Genomic DNA, 24234 nt, shown 5'->3' with positions numbered 1-24234 from the left:
ACAGTTTTAAACTATTTGTTTCTGTCATTCAGCAGAACAGGGAAGTAACAGACCCAGAAAATCAATGATGGGGAAATCTGTTCTTGCTCTCAAAGAGTCATTTAAATGTTACGACTACTCCGAGACTTGACAAGAGAGAGATAGAGAGAGAAAGAGAGAAGGCCACGCCCAACAGCAGTTTGTTTATCAGGGGAAACTTTCCAACATTTATTCTGTGATTTTACTCATTTGAGACATTTTAATGACACAAAGATCACTGTGTATGACTCAGATTTAAAGAAGCTTCGCTGCAGGTTTTTCTCTCTAATATGCAACAACAACAGCAAACTTTATTTATATAGCACATTTAGAAACCAATGGTATACCAAAGTGTTTAACATACGAGAGGGTCAAACATAAGTAGTAGAGAAAGATGAAGGACACGGCAAAGTACCAAACATGCTAGCAGGTTGACGGCACTAAGAACACAGAGACAAAAGAAATACATATAAAAACATAATAGAACAATATGTGTAAAAGAAATGTAAAAGAAATGTATATGTAAAAATAATTAAACACAGTTAAAAACAGAACGAACGTAGCAACAAGCATTAAACTAATAACAAACAAGCATTACCTGGTAGAAAAGGCGAGGTTAAATAAATAGGTTTTTAACCGAGATTTGAAGGATTGAATAGAGTCAGACTCATGATTAGCAATGGGGACGTTATTCCACAGATCAGGTGCAGCCAAGGCAAACGCGCGGTCGCCTCTAGTCTCCAGCCGGAATCTAAGCTGTACCAAAAGTAACTGGGAAGATGATCTTAGTACTCTAGCAGGGGTGTGTAATCTAAGTAGTTCAGTGAGGTAACTTGGCGCTATGTTGTTAATAATTCTTAAGGCGAGCAGCAGGATTTTGAATTGAATACGATACTAAACGGGGAGCCAATGCAGGTCAACAAGAATGGGGGTAATATAAACACGCAACCCAGTACCAGTATGAAGACGAGCAGCTGCATTCTGAACAATATGAAGACAAAAGTGAATCACTTAAAACAAATGACCTCATTACAAATGAACAAGTTAGAGCTTGGGAGGTTTGATTTAACACTGCGAGGCTGCTCAAATGAATAAGACACATATTTATTTATGGACCTCAATTTGTTTTTTTAAATTTGTTGACTGTTTAGATATTTAGTGTCTGCTGGCTTTCGAGAGAGAACGCAGCTCTTTTTTTAAATATTCAGTGATTGTTTTACTTTTCTTGTGTGTGATCTCTGTGATTGATCTACTGTAATTGTTAACTATTTGCTCTCTATCAGCTCATATTTATAATTATTCTCATTTTTGTTTTTCCCTTATTAAAGATCAGAGGTCACAGTGAAGGCCTTGTGTGTTGTTGGTCTGACTGAATCTCCTGGGCTTCCACCTGCTGGTGATATCCTGTCAAAGCACTTTACAGTGGCACTCACACCAGGCACTATAAGCATTTTTTGAACAACATTGTTTTTACTTTCACAGACTGAGACTAAGTCCCTTTATATTGTAAAGTAAAGACATTACAATGTTAATCTAGGACAAATGTTCACTCCAATTCACTGATGAAGTGAATGCGAGTGGCTATAACTGACTACATTTCATGGTCCTCAGGATTTGTATGCATTGCGTGTTTCACTATATATGTATACAGTATCATGATTAGACAGACATAAGAGGAGGAGGAAGAGCCAGCAGCAGCTGACAGATGGAGAGAATAGACAGACTGTTCCCTGTTTGTGAAGGACTGCTGGAAAAGTTTTTAAAAAAAACTAATTGTCTGTCCTGAATCAGTATTATTAGGTAATGTTCAAATAATTGTATCATTCCAGTGTTTTCAGTGTGGGAGAAAGTACTCAGGGCCTTCAAGTTACACACTATGAAAGTCAGCAACAAGTTTAATATTCAGAAACCTAAAGTATGTATCAGCAGCAGAATGGAGCTAAAAATAAATGTTTGTTTCAGTTCTATGAAGCTTTGAGTATTTTGGATCAGTAGCACTGCTGTGTTTGTTGCATCATATTGCTGTAATTGTTTATATGCTTTATATATTCTGAGGTAAGTTGATCTATAGTGTTACATCATATTCTATAAGGATGTTATGTGTTTGTAGACTTTCTGCCCAGTTTGACCCATTTAGCAGAAGCCAGCCTGTTTAAGGCTCTGATATCTATTCTGTATGACTTAAAGCAGTTATGACATGGTCTGATTTTCTCACCCAATAAAGGAATATTTCATATATCAGTCTACTCTTCATTTTATCAGAAACAGTTTTCACAGCTCGTACATTTTCCTTTTTACACATATGTGTAAGCATTGAGCCAAATGTAATGATGCCAACATATTAAAAGAACAATATTTATCTCTTATGTATAATACATCTGTATATCCACTGTCAGAGATACTTGTCTTTGAGTGAAGATTTAAGGTGATCGGACATAAATAACTGCAACTTGAATCTTTACTGAAGCTCAGTATTTGACACAGTTCAAGTTCACTGCTGTAATAAATCATAATTAATATAATAACTTTAATATTGGCCATATTATATTTACATCACCACAGTGAGTTGACTTTAGTCTCATGAACAACATTAGCTAATTCTTATTTACTAACTAATCTTAAATGACTGCTCAGTACAGAAATGAAGCCCAACAATCATGTTTTACAGTCCTGTGGTCTCAGCCTCAGATACTCAACTAATCAAAGTGATGTCATAAAAAAATGAATGAACAAAAAAACATTTTTTCTCCTTCATTTCTGTCGAACAATGCTGTATGAAATGTTTCTCGCGGTTAGATCAATGGTTGCTAGGCAACCCGAGCAGCGCAGTTCAAGCATTTATTACTTCTACACTGGATTACTGCAATTCATTATTATCAGGATGTCCTAAAAACTCCCCGAAAAGCCTTCAGTTGATACAGCAAGAGCACATACAGAGTGTGTGTTGCATTGTTTACATGAATGTGTGTGTTTCCTCTACTGATGAAGAGGATGCCGTACGGAAAAACTAGAGGATTACAGATGATTTTTCTCAGCAATAACACCTGAGTCTCTGTGATGCTGGAACTTTTATTGCAGACAAAAACAAAATCATAGAAACAGGCAGTATATGCAGTACGTGCAGTATATCCAGTAAATCTGATAGATTTAACTGTCTAAGCTGTTTAAACACAGATTTTATATCTAGCATAAAGAACAACAGAGGATGGTGAAGTCCATATTTCAGCCTTTGTTGCTTATCCGCCAGTATTGCTGCTGCTCTGCAGAGGGATAAAGTTCAGGCTTCCTCCCACCACCAGATAGCCCTGCAATAAAAGGCAGTAACAGGTAGTATTGGGTACAAACAGGCTACATCTTACTGAGTGGTAGCAGTTAGTTCAGAAATTCCAGATTTCTGGACGTTGAATTTTCAGATTTTGTCCAGATGAGCAGAATCAACTTTCTGGGATTTCCTAACCTAGATGATTGAGCATGGATCTAAATCAAACTGATATTCATCATGGAACCTCAGATGAATAAATGATGACTCAGCATGTTTTTACTGTGATAGTTTTAGTGTGGTGTAGAGGACTGTTGAATGTTTTGCACGTTAGTGTTCAGCCAGAAGGAAATCAAAGTCACTCACTTCCTCAAATTGGGGCTTTGCATCAACGAAGCTCAGGTCAATAGGAAGAGGGATGGGTATTCCTTCAAGAAACCACTCTACACACACACACACACACACACACACACACACACACACACACACACACAGTTCAAACTGTAGTAAAATATCAGCAGAATCAGGTGAGTTTGTATCATTTTGTATGTTAGTGCTTACTGTCCACGAAGTACAAAATGGCTTTAGCAGCACCAACCTGCACAGACAGACACACACACTTGTTATTATCATGTCTACTGCTATGGAGAAATGGCTGTAATCTACTAGAGCATTGTCTTCTTACCACAATTTTTCCAATGATCTTTTGAGTTTCAACATTACATCTGAAAAAGTTTCACTGTAAATTATTACAATATACAATAGTACAGAGTACAAATGAATATACAGAGTGTACCATAACGTATGTGAGTGTGTATTTGTGTTCTTACTTTGGTGTTTTAACGACCGGAATGAGGCGGCTTGCTTCGAATTTGACATTCATATCAAGTTTGCAGGACTACAGAAAAACAAAGTTTGATCATTTCTGCATATGTGGTTGAGTCACACTTCCAAGTAACTCGCATTCAAACTCTGTGGTAGCTTCAGCCAGCTCAAACAGGGGTTTCCATATAGATATTCACAACAGAAAGAGTCTGACAGTAGGCTGTTACAGCTGTGTGAGTTGTCAATTTTTTACATTTAGTCAAACTTTCACAGTAAAACCATCAGAGCTCTCTTTGAGCTGCTCTTTTCTGCAGAGCATCATGGATGTTCAGACACATGTCAATGGGTCATACTGAACGAATCTTAGAAGGCTGATTTGCAGTAGCTTATGAATGTGTTTCTGTCTGATGTATGCTCTTTCTCATTACTTTTAACTTCAAGGAGTGTTGTATAACTCTTTTATTGTTGTGGTTTGGTAAGTAGTAACATCAGGCTGCAGTGAGTGATAAAGTAGTGTCAAGGTTAGCTAACATACTATCTCTATATTGGTTGTGTTTTGTACCCAGCTCTTACAGTAAACCTGCAGATAAAGTCTGATGCGGAGTCAATACCAGCACAGAGTTTGCTTATTTGTTAAACGCGGGATCTGCATATGTGCTCACCACAAGAACACTTTGTTGACCCTCAGATTGTGTTTCAATATCCACAGTGGCAGAGAGTCCAGCCTTACTGATTTGAATGATTGGAGCCTCAGTCAGCTTCACTTTCAAAAGACCCTATGTATATTATAAAAATGTTGTTAACAGTTTATTTTTCATGTAATGATGTTTGATGATGAATGAAGTTTAAGGTGAAATATATTTGAATCTCTAACAAATTTTTTGTAGAGTTTAGTACCGGTTGAATTCCCACAGCTCCCAGGAGAACATTAACCATGCTTCTCAGGCCTTCAAGCTGTAGAGAAAAAGATAGGAGGAAATCAGAAGAGAGCTTGGACCTTTGTTAACATATTTGTGTGGTATTACTGCTTATACTAAAGAAATGGATCCTTAAAAAAAAGGGCAGAAATCCACCACAATGAGTTTTGGTCAGCCATTTGTAAATATACTATATTGCCAAAATTCATCCATCCAAATCATTGAATTGAGGTATTCCAATCCATTCGTGAAATTGCGTCACGAATTGGGAACAACAGAAACAGCTACAGACCTCCAAATGTCATGTGGCCTTCAGATTAGCTCAAGAACAGTGTGTAGACAGTTTGATGAAAGGGTTTAATGGCCATGAGCTGGATCCAAGCCTTACTTCACAAAGCACAAAGCATCAAATGCAGTCGTGTAAAGTATTGATCGATCATCGCCAGTAATGGGAATAATGGTGTTTGTTGTGGAAGTTTACTAACAAAGGCTGCAGACAAGATGAGCCGTTAAAAAACCAACACCTTTATTTCCCATGCATGAGGAGAGACGTCAGTCAGGGTGCACTGAGGCTACGTCCACACTAATGTGTTTTGGTTTGAAAACGCAGCCTTTTCTCTTTTGAACTGCCGTCCACACTGAGACGGCATTTTCCTCAAGGAAAAACGCAGCGTTTTGGAAACGCTCTCGAAAACGCATACATTTCAAAACCGAGGTGTCCCGTCGCAGTGTGGTCACTTGAAAACGCAGACTTTCTAAAACGATGACGCATTTTAGTCATGTGATGCAGTCATGTGACCAATTAAACCAAGATAGTGGAGTGCACTATACAGAAGTTGTTTTGATTGCTCTCAATTTTGACTGCCCTGAAAAAGATTAATATCAGTTTGTACATGCTCCAGATAGCTTTTCTTCAAATTCTTTAAATCTCACTCGCTTTTGCGCATGCGCCGGACTGGAACGTAAGCGTTTTCGGCCGTTTCAATGTGGACACACAACTTTGTGAAAATGACTGAAAACGCTATTGTGGACGCGGAGCGTTTTCAGACAAAAAAACGCAGTTTTCAAATCTATCCGGCCTAGTGTGGACGTAGCCTGAAAGTTGTCTCCAACAATGAACAGTTCAGGTCCTCTTTAAAACCATTGCTGTCATGGTCCGCGGCCCGGCGTCCGAGGAGCTGATGGGATGCCCAAGCCCACAGGCGTGGCTGTTAACTCCACACCTGCACCCCATCCCAGGCGATCATCAGGTGGACTATTTGATCGAGCCCAGCCTGCTGCTCCACGCCAGTCCGTTAGTCGTCTCACAGCGGTAACGTACACCTGCGGGAAAGCGATTGTGAAAACTCATTTGTCTGAACGAGCGCTAATTCTGTCCTGTGCACTCAGATAACAGCTCGGCGTGTTTTTTGAGCCACCTGCCCGTCTGGAGTTTGGATCACCTTCAGTACTCGCCACCTCGACTTTCCTGGAGCTCCCCCGCAGACCCTCACCCCTCCTCTCCGGCTCCCACGGCCCCGCTGTCACCGTAAGACTCATACTTTCCCCCACGTATGCTGCTATTTCCCTGCGCCCCAATAATTCTTTTCCTTTTTCTGTTGCAGCCTCCCACAGTCCCGTTTCACGCGTGTTTTCCTTCTACCCTCCCGGGACACCTTCAGTTAAGATAAACTTTATTTTCTCGTACTCCTGTGTGTGTTGGCTCTGCTTCTGGGTCCAGCTTGTGCACTGAACTTCGGTTCATGACATTGCAGTACAAAAGCTTTCACAGTTATCGCTCATACCTTGGATCTAACAGAGGATTCTACTACCTGTGGAGCTGTTCCCCGCACGCTGGTTCCTTCCTCTGTGAATGGCCCCCACCACCTTCCTGAAATAAACTCGCCCGGCTGAATACTATAGTTACGTTTATTGTCTGAGGACAGCACTAGCAAACGCTCTACTTGCCTCCAAACCCCCCCAAAATGAAACAAAAAACACCCCTTTCCTATTGGTGGAAAAATGTACTATGTGGACCAATCAAAAATGATATGGCAACATGGCATTTGGTTTTTTAGGAACAGGGGGGACGTTTTATGAATGACAGCAGCGAAAGAGCGAAAGAAAGAAAGAGAGCAAGTTTTGAGATGTGAGAGATTTGTGATGTTTAGCGTGTTTAGAGTGTCTAGTGTAGTAGATCGTTTTGTTTTGTGTGTCAAAACAATGAATGGACTGCTGAATGTCACAGTTGCTGCCAAAAAGCCACCAAAGGCAGATTACAGCGTAAACGCTGTCTCCAGGGGCAAAAGGGAGGAGTGATACATCTCCTGCTGTCAGGCCTGCAGGTATCAGGCTTGTAATGTTTTCCTCTGTTTTATTGTGGACAGAAATTATTTTTTGGAGTGGCGCAAATAATTTGTTTGACTTCTTTTTTGATGCAGAACACCTGATTGTTCTGTAAATAGTTCTATCTAAAGGTTCTATCGGGTGTTTATTAGCTTTTCTCACCTTTGGAACGTTAACTTCAAATGGTCCCGATTTGTTGATTGCCATGGCGGCCCCATTGAAGAAGAACTCAGAGATGCCCACATAGACCATATGGTTAGTCTCTGTGAAAACTGGTTCTATGCCTGGCTTTATTGAATTAGTGTCCACATCCTTCCCATGCACAAACATTAAGCCCTGAAACACACACAAAATGATGATCTTTGCAGAGTAGAAACAGAAACAAGCAAAATAAAACTTCGAAGTCATAAAATCATGAAGGTGATCTGCCCAAGAATCTCAACGCATTTATACAATACAGCTTTATTTGTGTAGCACATTTAAAACCAAGAGGTAGCCAAAGTGCTTCACATAATCCAATAAAACAGTAGTAAGATACAAAAGCAGATAAGCTAGCAAATGGCAGGCATGTATGTGTGTATGTCATGATAAAAAGATGATTTCATTGTATCACATTACTATTAACCCAGATGCTAAGATTCTTTCCAACAGACTTAATGTTGTCCAGCAGGGAAACAACTGATGGTGGCATTTGTTTAACCTGGTGTCCACTGATAATCTTCTCTGATTTGTGTGAGATTTTTTATTAGACGTCAAATTTTCAACTTCACAACAGCTGGCATCAAGAAAACCGAACATGCCAGGGTCACTACACCTTAAAGTGCTCTGATTTTTAACCAGGTGTTAATGTCTGTAGGGTTGTGTTCAGTCAGAATAATTTAGTGTTTCTCTATATTACCTTGAAAGACATATCAAGGCTCCTCGATGTCACTGCAATATCACTGCTCAGGGAGTAGTCCAGGTCTAATTGGCGGCCTTCATGCACAGTCTTTATCATGGACAAGTCCTTCAGCTTGTTATTTATCATAGGCTGAAGAGCAGGACAGATCTACAGACACACAAACACTTGTGAACCACACAGATGTCATAAGATCTGCAAAAGCCAGATTAGTAGTGAAAAAGGAAAAAAAAATGTCTGATATGGGTTGACAGTAGTTCAGGAGGAGAGCAGTTCATTCACTAATTAGATGGTTGGCTATTCAATCCCTAGCTTCGCTAGTCTCCACAGGGGTTGGCAGTCCTTACACATTTGGCTGTCACTTGGTGTTCGCTCTCTCTGCAGTAGAGTATCATGTTCTATTCCTGTTTCAAAACACGGTGGTGTTTTTGAGTAGCTTATCTGCATAGCAATTAACAAAACTTTTAGATAACTTATTTTTTCATAGTATAATCTTCATTTGAAGCACACTCTCTGTGTACTCACTCCCTTTTTTTTTTCTTTTTTGCCTGTCCCGTTTGGCTCTTTTGCCATCAGAATTGTTGTCTAAAGGCAAAGAAAGATGCCCAACGGATTTACTTTACCAAATTGACCATCCCAGCCTTGCCGTAATGGTCCATTTGATTCACCTTTTATTGTTTATTTTATTTTCACTTGCTGAATACGGGACAGACTTGACTGGGGGAAAGAAGGGGAGAAAGAGAAACAGCTGAGAAGAGGGACGGGGGAGAAGGGCAAAAAACAAAAACCAACAGAATGGGCAGAAAAAAAAAGAAAAAAATGCATATATCAATCACCTGGATCACCTGCTGAGAAAGAAAAAAGAAAACAAGCAGAAGAGAACAAGAGTAATAGAATAAACAACATCACAATGATATATGGGAATATGACAGCAAATACTAAATATTAAACATTATTGTGCAGCACATAAGATCAACAGAACACAGTGTGCTTTGAGGTAGGAGCCAAAAAGGGTGTAGTTTGTGGGTGTGATCACCCGTGTGTACACCTGTGAGCATGGACGCGATTGTTTTTTTTAAAAGGTTCCTTCATGTAATAATCTGCTAGAGGGTGTGGGGGGGCCACAGCCCCGTCCTCCAGGACATGAAGCAGGTATGGAGGAGATCAAAACTCCAGACATCCAGAGGCCCCCAGAACACAAGAGACCAAGGAAGACCAACAGAGGGGCAGCTGCGCCACTGTCCCAGAAAGAGCTGAGGAGAGTCCCAGATGAGGGCTCACCCAGCAGCCGCGAAGCAGAAGCCAGGGGGGGTTGCAGTGACGCGCTCGTGAGCTCCGCCGGCAGCCAGCCGTGCCTGAGTGACCGAGCCCCAGGCCGAGAGGCCGGGGGCACCCCACCTCCGAAGTGGCCCGAGCGAGCCCCAGGCTCCAGGCCCCGACAAGCGGCCGCCAAGGAGTGAGCCGGTGTGTACCTGGACGCCCATCCCCAGACACAAAGAACCACCAACGCACCGATGTCTGAGGGAGTCCGCCACTGGCAGTGGAAGTGGTGGTAGGGGGAGATAGGCCTCCAAACCTTGGAGGGCCTGAGATGTCCCCAGAGAGGTGGCGTCTGATACCCAACCTGACATATAGACACAGACATACAGGCACACACATATACAAACATCCATTCCCACCCTCATGCTCTCATGTGCACTTCACACTCAACCAACGTGGAGACAGACATAAAGAGACGCTGTACACACGATCACACTCCCCAAGCGTACTCTACGAACCGGGTCTAGGTACCCTTGCCCCTGGAGGGGGAACTGCACCCAGACCCAGGTGGTGTTTCCCCTTTTCCCTGCGGTGGGGAGAGGCAGACCGCCCCGACTCCGCAGCAGCAGGGAGGCCCCACACTCCAGACCGCAGTCGGACGGCCAACTCCTCCTTCTAGCCCCCCCGCTCCAGCAGGCCGCAGAGAATGGGGGTGAGAGAAGACTCCAAACCTCCCTCCACCTGCTCATTGTAGTGTTGATGCATGTGTGTTCTAAGGTGCAATTAAAACCCAGGAGGGCATGGAGCTACCTGCCAGAGAGCAGCAGGTAAGCGCATGGTCCCTCCTGCTAGTCCTCAATGTCTACGTGTATTTAAAATTGAGAGGTGGGCAACGATGCCAGGGGTGAGGTGTACACCCTGATGGTAACTTGGACTCTGTGTATCGTGCCCACCCCCAAGATCCGATATGTATGTGTAATGAGGGTGTGAGTAATGTGAATGTCTAAGTTGTGGGATAAAATTGAGGCAGAGGCAACCAGAAGGGGACAGGGGGGGGGGGGGGGGGTAGCCTCCTCTACACCCTGGTGACACACCCCTACTCCAAGGCCCTGCATGTGTGGGTGGTTGTGGTGGAGCGGGAAGGGGGAGGCAGCTGGAGATGGGGAGGGAAGGAAGGGAGTGGCAAGTGACCCCTCCCTGGGGCCAGCTCCCCCGCTGACCCCAGTAGGCACCCCCACACTCCGCCACCCGCCAGGGAAAGGGGGCCCAGGCCCATCAAGACCAGGGCCCAGTGCAGCAGCGCCTCCCGGCCCCACAGAGCCCGGGACAGTCCACCCAGCCCCACCACAGAGAAAACTGCACCCACCCCACCATCCACTCATCTTCCAGACTACATAAGACCATAAACACCCAGGCTGAGATCTTCCTCCACCTCTCCTGTATCTCCCCCTCCTGCAGAGAGAGTTCCCGAAGAGAGGAAAGCTCCTGCAAGATGTGACAACCTCCCTCACCAGTTGAAGAGCCCCCCAGGTGGCTCGACGCACCGGTGGCACCCTGCGCCAGGGCTGGGCCCCCATGCACCCACCCACCCACAACCCCGGCAACACACCAACCAGGACCCAAGCCCCCGAGGCCCGGCCAGGGCCCCAGCCCAGAGACGGAGCGCCCCCAGAACCTCACGCCCATCCCGGACCCACCCAGGGGCAGCCAGGCTACCAGGTCAGTAACCCACGTCCGTCAGCACAGACCCTCCCCTAGTCCCGCTGCACGCAGCCAAGAGGAAACAGTCACCTGAGAGCCAACAGAGCCCCTAATTGGACATGACCGCTACCCCAGGTTGAGCCCCCCAAGGAAGATGCCTCCGGGGAACCCCCCGACGCCCTTCACAACAGTGAAGGCGGGACCAAACTGTGACCCCCCCACCCCCACTAGGTGATGGAGCTGATCAAAGGAGCCCAGAGCAATTGATCTGATGTGGTGGCAGAGGCTGTATCAAGACTAATGTAATCTAATAGATAATTTCTATATTGGTTAGAATTAAGATTATTTTTATTTTTCCAGTTCATGAGGACAGTTTTCTTGGCTATGCATAGGGCAGTGAAAACCATATGGGCGATATTCTTTTCTGAAGTGACATTATCTAAGCTGCCCAACAAACACACTAAGGGGGAAGTTGGAATGTTACATTTCAGACACTTTGATAAGTCTTCACATATCTCGCGTCAAAACTTCTGAACTGGTGGACGGAACCAAAGAGCGTGGATGTAATTGTCCGGTGAATTGGTTTGGCAGTGTGAGCAGTTGTTGGTAGACGTAAAGCCCATCTTCAACATCCGATGACCTGTATAGTGCACTCTATGTAATATTTTGTATTGAATTAATTGAAGACTGGGATTTCTGATTAGATGAAAGGTTTTTAAGCAAATCTGTGACCAGAAGTTTTGGTCTAAGTTAACTGATAAATCCGCTTCCCATTTTGCAATAGGAAGTGATATTGATTCATCTGTTTTAGAAAGCATTCTGTATATTTTGGATAGTAATTTGGGGGTTTTAAGAGTAAGAAATTGAACCACACTTGGTGGTGTTTGTAGTTCAACTTGACCTGGTTTAAATTTCTTTTTTACCATGGATTTAATTTGTTGATATTCTAAAAATCTTTTCTTGTTGATCCCATATTGTGTAACTAGTCCGTCAAATGAAATAAATTCTGTTCCTTCTAGTATATGTTCTAAATATTTGATTCCTTTATCACTCCAATCTGAAAAGTTTATCATATTATTGTTTTGTAATATGTCAGGGTTGTTCCAGATAGGTGTAAGTTTGCATGGGATTAATGAAGACGCCGTCAATTTTAGAAACTCCCACCATGCTGTCAGAGAAGAGCTGATGTTGATGCTTTTAAAGCATTCATGTCGTTGGATGTTTGAGCTGATAAATGGTAGGTCTGAGATCTCTAGATTATTGCAGAGTGCTTGTTCTACATCTAGCCAAGGTTCATCTAAGAGGGTATGTTTTAGCCATCCTGAGATAAACTGAAGCCTGTTGGCTAAGAAGTAGTGCTGAAAGTTAGGCAGTTCTAGTCCTCCTTTATCCTTGGTCTTTTGTAGTGTTTTTAAGCTTATACGTGGGGGTTTATTTTTCCAAAGGAATTTGGACATACATGAATCTAGAGATCTGAACCAATCTTGTGGCGGTTTAGTTGGGATCATTGAGAATAAATAATTTATTTTTGGTAAGACCATCATTTTTATAGCGGCAACCCTTCCCATGAGTGATATGGGTAGACATTTCCATCTAGCCAGATCACCTTCTACCTTCTTTAAAAGTGGGATATGGTTTAATTTGGTTAGATCTGCAAGCTTGGGAGAAACATTAATACCTAAATATTTTATATTTCCCGATTGCAGTGGTGTAGAAGAGGAATTATGGAGGGAGCAATTAATCGGTAGGACTGTAGATTTTGACCAGTTAATTGAGTAATCTGATATTCTTGCAAAAGAGTTTATCAATTCAATCACCCCAGAGATATTGGTTCGTGAATTTTGGAGAAACACTGAAAAAAAGGCCATGTTGGATTTACTTGATTCAATAATGGACATTTGTTGCACACAAATGTTTTGCTTTGGCAGAAAATTAAACAACTGAGTTAAATCAACACAACTTTTTTATATTCAATAAACCTGTGCATTTTGTGTTCCTAAAACGCGATTGAAACATGTTCAGATGAAGTAAGTTGAGCTCTTGGAATATTTTAATCCTTCACAATTTTGTCATTTTATTTCAACACTATTCAATAACTTTTACCCCAATACTACTTGCTCACTTAAATACTACATGTTGTCTTCATATTACATAATGTTCAACAAAGTCTAGATCCTGGTTACCATAAAAATTGAATGGATTTACAATGACTACCATCCTCCGGGTTTCAGGAGGGCTGGGAAATAACGAGGTTACGAGGCAGGGTACACCCTGGACACCTCACCAGTCTATCACATAGAAACAAACAACCATTTACACTTACAGGTAATTTAGAATCACCAGTTAACCCCAACTCTAATAACTGCATGACTTTTAACTGTGGGAGGAAACCAGAATACCCAGAGAGAAGCCACTGCAAGCTAGCCAGAATGTGGATTTGAACCCAGGACCTTCTTACTGTGAAGCAACAGCACTAACCACCATGCCAACAATCTAGGAAACACAGGAAAGCTATGATTTCCTGTATTTGATGCAGAATTGTTTTGTTTTTGTCCTTGACAGGTTAATCCACAATAAATAGCAATAGCATGCACGTGGTGCGTGTGTAGTTCTCTGCCTCTCATAACTCTACTGATATTCCTGCAGTTTGAAATCTTGTGCGATCTTGTGAATTTCATGAGTTCAGCAACTAACCACTCTTACTAAATTGTATCAGGTCGTCTCAACAAGAACAAATGAAGTGTTTGAATTCCATGCAAATCCTACATGATTTAATTACGTTCATAGAAACATGAAATTATTGTGTTCAAATTACAAGTTAGACTTTTTTAATGTAACAACCACCCAATTTACTTTTTTTGGTATACCAAAAAAAGTAGAGGTGGCTGCTCGACTTGACTGAGATGGATGCCTTCCTGAAACCACGATCTAAAGAGCGCGAGTCTGAAACCCGTGCAGTGTTGCAGGATTTAACATTGCTATATTATTGATTTACTTCACTTGAACATGATATGAACAATTTAATCTACCCTCTCTGCATATCATGTAGTTTATACACTATATAGTTACACTTAACTTTAAAGCATGAGGCAATTGTGTTAAATACACGCAAGATGCTTATGTAAATCCAAGAGCTGGCCAATCCCTTTTTTTCAGTGAAGAGTAACACATCATTTTATGTTCCACATTCTTGCATTTTATGCCCTTAATTACTGAATTCTGTCTAATTGCTGCTGCTAGTGGTTCAATAAAAATTGCAAACAGTGAAGGGGAGAGTGGGCATCCCTGCCTGGTGCCCCTCAAGAGACAGAAGCTAGAGGATGTCTGGTCATTTGTTCTGACACAAGCTGTTGGGGAATTATATAATATTTTTAACCAGTTTATGAAAGCTTTAGTGAAGGTTAGAAATGATCTTCTTATGGCCTCATGGACTCATCTCTGTGCTTGTCCTGCTAGACCTTAGTGCAGCATTCGATACTGTTGACCATAATATCCTATTAGAGCGATTAGAACATGCAGCAGGTATTACAGGTACTGCACTGCAGTGGTTTGTATCATATCTATCTAATAGACTCCAGTTTGTTCATGTAAATGGAGAGTCCTCTTCACACACTGAGGTTAATTATGGTAATTCTGTAATTCATTATTATCAGGATGTCCTAAAAACTCACTGAAAAGCCTTCAACTAATCCAAAATGCTGCAGCAAGAGTCCTGACAGGGACTAGAAAGAGAGAGCATATTTCTCCTGTTTTGGCTTCCCTTCATCGGCTTCCTGTTAAATCCAGAATTGAATTCAAAATCCTGCTCCTCACATACAAGGTCTTAAATAATCAGGTCCCAACTGATCTTAATGACCTTGTAGTACCATATCACCCTATTAGAGCACTTCGCTCTCGCTCTGCAGGCCTACTTGTTGTTCCTAGAGTATTTAAAAGTAGAATGGGAGGGAGAGCCTTCAGTTTTCAGGCCCCTCTTCTGTGGAACCAGCTTCCAGTTTGGATTTAACCAAATCTTAAACCTAATCTTTTAAGATTAGGCTTAAAACTTTCCTTTTTGCTAAAGCATATAGTTAGGACTGGACCAGGTGACCCTGAATCCTCCCTTAGTTATGCTGCAATAGACATAGGCTGCCGGGGGATTCCCATGATGCATTGAGTTTTTCCTTTCCAGTCACCTTTCTCACTCACTATGTATTAACAGACATCTCTGCATTGAAACATATCTGTTATTAACCTCTGTCTCTCTTCCACAGCATGTCTTTATCCTGTCTTCCTTCTCTCACCCCAACCGGTCGCAGCAGATGGCCCCGCCCCTCCCTGAGCCTGGTTCTGCCGGAGGTTTCTTCCTGTTAAAAGGGAGTTTTTCCTTCCCACTGTCGCCAAAGTGCTTGCTCATAGGGGGTCATATGATTGTTGGGTTTTTCTCTGTATCTATTATTGTGCGATCTACTGTACAATATAAAGCACCTTGACGCCACTGTTGTTGTGATTTGGTGCTATATAAATAAGTAAGATTGAATAGGATTGAATTGAATAGAGTGCTCTTTAACGCACACAGTCTTTGCAGACTACTAAGGATCAGACCTCTATCATTATACAATTGATTATATACCTCTAAGCATATATGATTATATCTTTCTAAGCATCAATGATAATTCAACAATATAAACCTGACATTTCCACCCTGTATTGTCATTTAATAAGCCTATGTAGTTTATATTGTTACGTTTCGGTGTTGTCAGTGTTTTGTTTTTGCGTGACTGTCATGTGTTTCCTGCTTTACTTTGAAAGTCTGTGTTATTTTAGTGTGTTCAGTTTACCTTTTTCCCTGTCTCGTCAGTTCTAATTTGCCCCAGCTGTGTTTCCCTCCTGTGGTCCATTCCCTGATTGCTCCTTCTATGTATTTAATCCTTGTGTTTCTGTATGTCATGGTCGCGATCTTCCCCCCCGTTGTAAATAGTTTGACGTCTGGTGTTTGGTGATGTAAATAAATGTGGTATTTTGCTTTAAATTTCGTTTTGGGATTTTTGGTGGAGAGCCTTCGTGGTTTTATTTTTCCTTTTTTTTTATTTTTCTGCGTTGCACCCCGGTTGCCTAGGCCGGGGTGTAACAATATAATCTTAGCTCTACACCACTTGTAAACATGCTCAGTGCATGCTTCATTTCATACACAGGTATTAGCCTTGGCATCCATATGATTGTTGGGTTTTTCTCTGTATGTATTATTGCAGGATCTACTGTACAACAGTTGCCTTGAGGTGATTTGATACTATATAAATAAAATTGAATTGAAGTGAATTGAATTGAATAGTTTGGAAAAATAAATTGTAAGTATTTAACTGAAGGGTATTTTATTTGTGTTAGTTCTTTTATTTAACTTGTAGTTCTAAATTGGAAGATTATCCTGATCTTGAAATATAAAAATAAAATTATATTTTATTATTTTTCGTCCTCAAAATAAGCGTCACACCCATTAAAACACCGTGCATTTATCGAGACTTCCAACTCCAGGTAGGCCAAGTATGGAGAATTGTAAGAAAAGAAAAATATCTGAAGAAAATGGAACAGTTAATGATGCCTGGGCAGATTTATTTGTATTTACTTCTGACGAGAGTGGCCTACCAGTATGCTGAATTTTTGGATTGTCGATCTTCAGAGCTTGGTACGCGGTGTCCTTTTCGAGTTTTTCTTTGACTTTTAACGTATCATTTCTTGTCTTTTTATTAAAGTGAACTGAGGATGCACCAGTAGCCGTGGGACCTTAAGTGGTGGCTCGTTTTCCACACTTCCTTTGTTGTACAGTACCTGGTGTATAGACTAGACTTTTTATATGGTTTTCTTTTGGTCCTTAGCTACCGGTAAGTCTAGTTTCATGTATAGTTTTATGTAATCCAGGACAGTTATAGGACAGGCTGTGCCACAGTCAGCTTTTATTGTTTCATCCTTTGATTTATTTTATAAATACAAATAAAGAGATTGACATTGGAGCCAATCTGCCTCATTGGTGCATCCTTTAACTTGTGCAAACTTTTTAAGAAGATTTTATTTCCTGGGGGGGTGAAAATCCCCTAGGTGGCATTGCCATTTTATTATTTTAGATATATATTGTATAACCCTTACTACTTGGGTTGCTGCATTTAGTAAATATCTCCCAAAAGCTTGGGTTGCCTGACAGATCTACCACTCATATCTGTGTAGGTAGTGTTTATCCTAAGCAGCACACTCCACGGGTTTCATTCAGACTGGCTTAAGCTGTGTTTCAGTTGGAACTGACCTTCTTTTTGAAGAAATGCTTGGTCAGCCTTTTGAATAAGTCCAAAACTTTCCTGAAAAACAAACAAATTTCAGAAATCCTGTCATTCATCAGCAGGACTGGTCTAACAGACTGTTGATCCGCCAGCTGATGGTTCATGTTTCCCTGAGGATTAAGTCAAGAAACCGATCCTAAGTCATATTCTTGCTTTGATTTATTAACAAATAGCTGACATTTCAATCAGCCTCAGCTACAACTGGTGGATGGTGTTTTCGCAGAGAAAGAGTATTCTGACTAAATAAAAATTCATTTTTAAATTTGTTTGATTCACAGAGAAGTAGGAAGCCCCTGTTCTTAGTCTTGTTACCCTATGAAGCCAGTGGACTTTGTTGTGATGGTATCGGCACTGATTTTGCAGTCCTCTTTTCCTATTTCAACATTCAGGTGTCCTTTTGGGTTTTGGTTCATTCTCACTAGGATCATGGCTCTCACACCTTCTCCAGTGAAGATTGTCGTACCTTTGTCAATCCTGTATAGGAAAAGACAAACAGAGGGCTGAATTTGTTTTCTTTTTTTTTTGTGATGTTAAAGCCAACACCAATTACACTGTAGATTGGATGATTTCTTTTTTCTTTGTTGTTGTTGTTTTTTCAATGCTCCTGTCACATCTGAGATCTGAGAAGACTCTCCTCAACAACATCAAATCATCTCAGCATGAATGTTCTGCGTTTATTAAACCAATCTAGTGCGAGTGCCATAAAAGCAGATACAGTGTGTGTGTAATACAGAGATAAAAATGTATATTCATGTGGCACACCACATAAAATCAGGGGCAAAAAAGACTAAAAGCTCTGCATTCATACAGAGATACTTAAAGATAAAATCTGCATGTCCAGCTTAGAGGAGACCCCATTACCAACTAAAATTAAACTACATGACTCTCAGCAAACCATGTTAAAGTAATGAATGTTGCTGTAAATATAGTGTTGTTGTCTTCAGAGACTGTATCAAAGAGAATAATTTTCTTGACTATTAACAATGCTGAAGGTTTTCTGCAGGCAGAATCTGATTTGCTCTACGTTGTTTGCACACATCAGACATAAAATGAGAGGTTTAAGAGCATTTACACTGTTGTAGTTGTACGTACTTGAACTCCTTAAAAAAATGCACATTTTTTTCTCGTTGAAGTTCTAGAGCAAAGGTCCTTGATTTCAAACTGGAGACCAATGTTTTGCTGAAATTTTAAATCCACCTGAGCAGGATCAACTTGTAGTTTAGTAAGGGTCACGCTGTGAGGAGGATAAAAATATATTGTACTATAAAATACTTAATAACATGTATTAACCATAAATGAACACATTTACATTTTCAAATTAAAATGAAGAAACAAAATAATAATAACCCATAGAAACAATAACTTATTTTTACCTTTTGATTGGCAAATCTTCTTCTTCTATTTGGAACTGCTGGTTAACCAGCCCCTTTAAGTACATCAGACCAAGATCCTTCACTGCAAAACACAGTAAATGTACTACAACTTCATATGCTGGTGATACTGCAAAGACATATTAAATAGTAAAATAGTCTTTTCTACATATTAAAAAATGATAAAGGAAACCAAAGGTTGAAGGGCCAGAATCGGATGAATCTAACATCATAAATTAAAGTGCTAATCGCAAAAATTACTAGTATTTATTTTAATAATAAATAATAGTATAATAACAAAGCAATTGATAATCAATGGCATTCCACTGCTGATGGTCGCCAAGTATATCATATCTGATATATGAGTTTTGTGGGTTTTTTAAACTTCTACGTCATCAGTGTGACTCACCGAAATAGCACAATACAGTTTTTAGCAACAACATTTGCAATAAATTGTATTTGTAATGCCAGATGTAGCAAATATGATACAAATGAAAATCCATTTATACAAAATAATATTTAATTATTTTCTTAATTCTTAAAATGTTCAATAAAGTCTATTTTCAAAAAAATTGAACTTTTCTGGCAATTATTTCACAGTTCAGGCTTTAAATGGTTAAAAGGCATAAGTGTTTATTGTGTTAGTGTAGCTCTTACAGACCTTACCTTTTTCCGTGATTCGCACTTTGATGCCGGGGGGAGGGGCAGCAGTGTCAGAGGAAATCAAAGACACCAAGAAGAAGAAGTGGACTAAACTGGACTTCATCCTGTGCCAAAAACCTGAATCATCAGAAGCAAAATGGAGTCAGGTTATTCTGACAGAATTATGTGTTCAGCGCTGAGAACAGCCATAAAAAGTAAGCTAAAGTATGCCCAAAGTCAAATCATCCAGTTAAACTTTCAGTAAAACTTTATCTAAATAGAACCAACTGAAAACAATATTTTCAGATAGTTATATATTTATTATTGGAGAAGAGATTCAATATTCTGCCTGAATTAATCATTTGTTTTGTTTTTTTTTTTGTTTTTTTTACTTAATCTAAACAGCCACAAACACAACATCCTGAAGACTTTGTTTGTTAATTATTCATAATTCAACGTCACTGCTCAGGTAGTAGCCCATGTGGTGCAGATTTGAAGATGTAAACATGCTTAATAACTCATCATTCAGGATGACTGAAACATTTCACCTGGTACAACTAATGAAAAAAAATGTGGGGAGTTTCAGCTTTAATTCAGTGAGCTGAACAAAAAGATTGCATGTAAGTGTGAGGAACTAAAGCATTTTCAACACAGTCTGTGACCCAGCATTTTGAGTTTATTTTATATTTTTGATTTTCCTATATTAAGTTTGTGATAATATTAAGTTCTTGTCTTATTATTTAGTAAGCGTTTAGATGAGTTTTATTCTTGTTTTTGTTTCGTCGATTTCTCCTGTTTATGAGTCTTTCCTGTCTTCTGTTAAAGTCTGTCTTGTCCTCTGTTTCAACCGTTCATTCAATTTCAACATGGATATCTCAAGCCCTGCTGCAGGTACATCCACCGAGGGCTCAGGCGAAACTTCAATACCAACGACACTAACTCAATAGTGTCCATCTGGTCAAGAACTCGTCGTCCTTCAAGGAAGACTGACCGGGCTGTTGACCACAATGTGCTGACACACCTAGTTAGGTCAGCTCTCATAATCGGTATTACCCACTCTTACCTTAACACTGGAATTGCTCATTCGTCTTTGAAAACTGCTTATGTTATTTCAATTCTCAAAAAGCCTGGTGCAGATCCCAATAATTTTGATAACCTTCGCCTTATATCAAATCTCCCCTTTATTTCGAAAATCCTTAAGAAAGTTCTTGCCTGCCAGCTTCACTCATACCTCAATGACCATCTCTATGAACAATTTCAATATGAATCTCCCCCCCTCCCCCATTGTAGTACAGAAACTGCTTTGTTAAGGATTACTAATGACCTTCTGATGGCAGCTGATTGTGGTCTTTCAACCATTCTCATTGTTCTCCCCAACAAGTCCCATATTACCCAATTTCTTCAACAGCTCCACTAATTGCCCATAGAAGCTAGGATAAATTTTAAAAATGTATTTCTCGCATTTAAGTGCATCCATAACCTTGCCCTTGCTTATCTGTGTGATCTTCTTCATATCACCACTGTTTTCCGCTCTCTCAGATCTTCATCTGCCATTAATCTTGTTGTTCCTTCTGCTCGTCTTATCACAATGGGGAGCAGAGCCTTCGGTCACTTTGCTCCTCGGCTTTGGAAATCACTTCATTCAGTCATAAGAAATATAGACTCGCTTACTTTATTTAAGTCACAGCTCAAAACACATCTGTTCAAAACACTCTGGAAGGCACACAGAGTCTTTGCAGACTACTAAGGATCAGACATCCTATCAATACTCAGTCGATTATACAGTATACCTCTAAGCATATATGAGTATATGTATCTAAGCATAAATGACAATCCAACAATATAAACCTAACAAGCTCTTTTCTGACAGAGAATCTGGACTCTGACTGAGATATGGACCTAACAGTATCCTTTTCTCTCAATGGAAATGCAGTAAAAGGCAATTATTTCATGTAAGAATGAAGAAAAGAGTTCAACTGATGCTGACTGTTACATTTTGACTTTCACAGCTGGTGTTACCTAACATCATGACAAAGCTTACTTTTATCATTATGTCATAGAAAGAATGAATATGGGTACATTTATATGGAACAATAACAGAAGTGTAAATGTAGCAGCTCTAGACATTCCTGGTCTTCAAGATGTTTGACACTCACAGAGTGTATTTTAATACACGTAATATATCGTTTTTAAATATATATTTTTACCTCAAATTGTCTGAAAAAGCCAAAGCAGGTCAAGATGAAACAAAAACATGTAAATTAAAATAAATCTCTTAAAGTTTAATGGTACTTTATTTCAGCTTGTTTTATTTCGCATTATTATAGGTGTTGTGTCTCTATGAGTGGTCTAGAGTTTGAAGTTGTGTGTGTGTCCACATCAGGTTTTAAAAACTGATCTGATTTAGCTTTTACATAGCACATAGTACATTGAACAATTTTTATTTCTTTTTTTTACAGAAGTCTTGATCAACAAAACTCATATGGTTTTACTATTTCTAGTATTTTTTACTATGTTTTTAAAGTAATTTTAACTATATTAAAAAAAAACTTGCTTTATTGTTAGAGACAAACCTTTTGCACAAGTTGAAAATAAAGCCACCTGCATTAATTCTTCAAACAGAATAGAAAAAAGAGCAAGAAGTGTTACCTGTTGCTGTCGTTTGCAGAGTCTCCAGCAGCTAATCAGAAATTGCCCAAACCCCCTGATACTTATGCAGGCATTTTCCCGTGCATACTAGCGTAAGCACCTGCAGCTTTATGACCCTCAACAGTTTGACTAAAGAAAGATATGATGTCTGTGGGATCACTGCATCATTCCAGTACATTCAAATTCCAGCTGCTGCTACTCTGGCTGTAGTTCAACAATTTACATACTGGATATGCGATATCGCTTACTACTTTAACTGTTCAGTTACACAGCTGGTGTTTGTCACGGTTCTGGGTCCGGTGGACCCAGTATTTTGAGTTTTAATTATGTTTGGGTTTTAGTTTGCATTGGGGATTGTTTTCTTGTTCTCTTGTTGTGTTTATGATGATGATTATGATGTTTATTATTAGAGTTCCATGTTTCTGTTTATCTGGGTTTAAGATGCAGGTTTAGTTTCATATGTTATTTCCTGTCTGTCTCTCGATGTCGAGCCTGTGTGTGATGTTTTATTGTGAAAGTCTGCGTCTCATGTGAGTGTGTTCAGTTTTACCTCTGTCTCGTCTTACTGATTGTTCCTAGCTGTGTCCACCACCTGTGTGTAATTCCCGTGTTTCTCTGTGTGTATTTAAGTCGTGTCCTCCGTCATTGTAGTTGCTGGTCCGTCTATGTATCTACCATGTCTCACCCATGTGTTCTCCCTGCTGTCCATCGTCATTCTCCTCTGCTCGTTCTCATTCAGGTTTGTGCTTTGTAGTTTAGTTGTTCTCCAGTCTAGTTTAGTTCGAGCTCCGTTTGCTGTTTGTCCCTATTTATTTCATGTTCAATAAACCACCTTCACTTCTCCACTACTGCCTGCAATTGGATCCTCATTTATTATTTTCACACGGCTCTCCTCACCTGCCGTGACAGTGTTAGCTAACTAACACTAATAAGGAAGTTCTTCCATACCAAAGTATACAAGCATTCTGCTTAGAGCCATGAAACAATTTGGTTTTAAGCAATTAATGAGTAATGTATGTAATGAAGTATGGTTATTTAAAATAAGACATGAACCCACGCATTTTCATTTCATACAGCCATAATGACAGTTGCAGGTATATTACTTTTTGTAGTAAAGCTGTTTGTAATTGTAATTGTCCAGAACTGAAGAAGCTTCTCTGATGAGAAGTCCAGTCACTTTTCTTTCCAAGCTCCTTATACTACGATGACCTGGATGACAGAACCTTCACAGACATAGTCATTTTAGTATCTCCCTTTTACCATATCACCAGTCTCCTGCACTATTATACAAATTAAAAACTTTAGCACTCTTAGTGACAAGCTTATCTTCATGCTGACATGCCAAAAAATTACTGTAGGAGATACCATGTATTTGTCTATTCAAATGTGAAGATAGCTACATTCTGCAACAGTTAGTAAGTATTTTCTTTCATTACAAGATATTTAGGTATTTTACATTAGTTGAATGTATTTTGTCCAGAGAAAGTTGAAAGATGTCACCATGTCAATCGGAAAAATAAACCTTAACTGTTTGTATTTTCACACAAATCATGATCTTTTTCTAAACCCATCTATACAAAAAATAAATAAATAAATACTAACATAAATAATAAGAATAAATAAATGAAACACATTTCTAATCAATGACATTTAAAAAAAAATATGTAAGTGTAAGTCTGATATGATCCTCCCCTCCTCCAACTATTCATTACACATGACCGATGCAGAAGTGCAGAAACATGTGTCAACACATGAAAAGTCACAACTATATTTCACAAAATCCTATAAAACGGCTTTTCTTTCTGATTATATATTTTATTCAAACTGACCAGCCAGACTGCATCTCAAGTCCTAAAAATGCTTTTGAATCCAGGCAGTACACGGGTTGGTCAGTCTGGTCTTACAGTCTCGGCCAACTGCTGTACCAGTAGCTGGTGTTTCGCTCCTTCCCTCCCCCTCCTTCCTGCTCCTGAACAGCTGGGTCCACTGTTTCATTCACACTTTGTTTTTTATCCATTTGTATGTCACTTATAATGTCCTGGACATTAAGAAGGTCTGACAT

Source organism: Aulonocara sp. 'chitande type north' Nkhata Bay, linkage group LG3 (assembly GCF_057382095.1).
Source record: "Aulonocara sp. 'chitande type north' Nkhata Bay isolate Kocher_YH1m ecotype deep benthic linkage group LG3, A_spYH_male_GT1.1, whole genome shotgun sequence".
Lineage (NCBI taxonomy): Eukaryota > Metazoa > Chordata > Actinopteri > Cichliformes > Cichlidae > Aulonocara > Aulonocara sp. 'chitande type north' Nkhata Bay.
The sequence above is the reverse complement of the archived record's forward strand: the minus strand, read 5'-3'. Positions refer to the sequence as shown.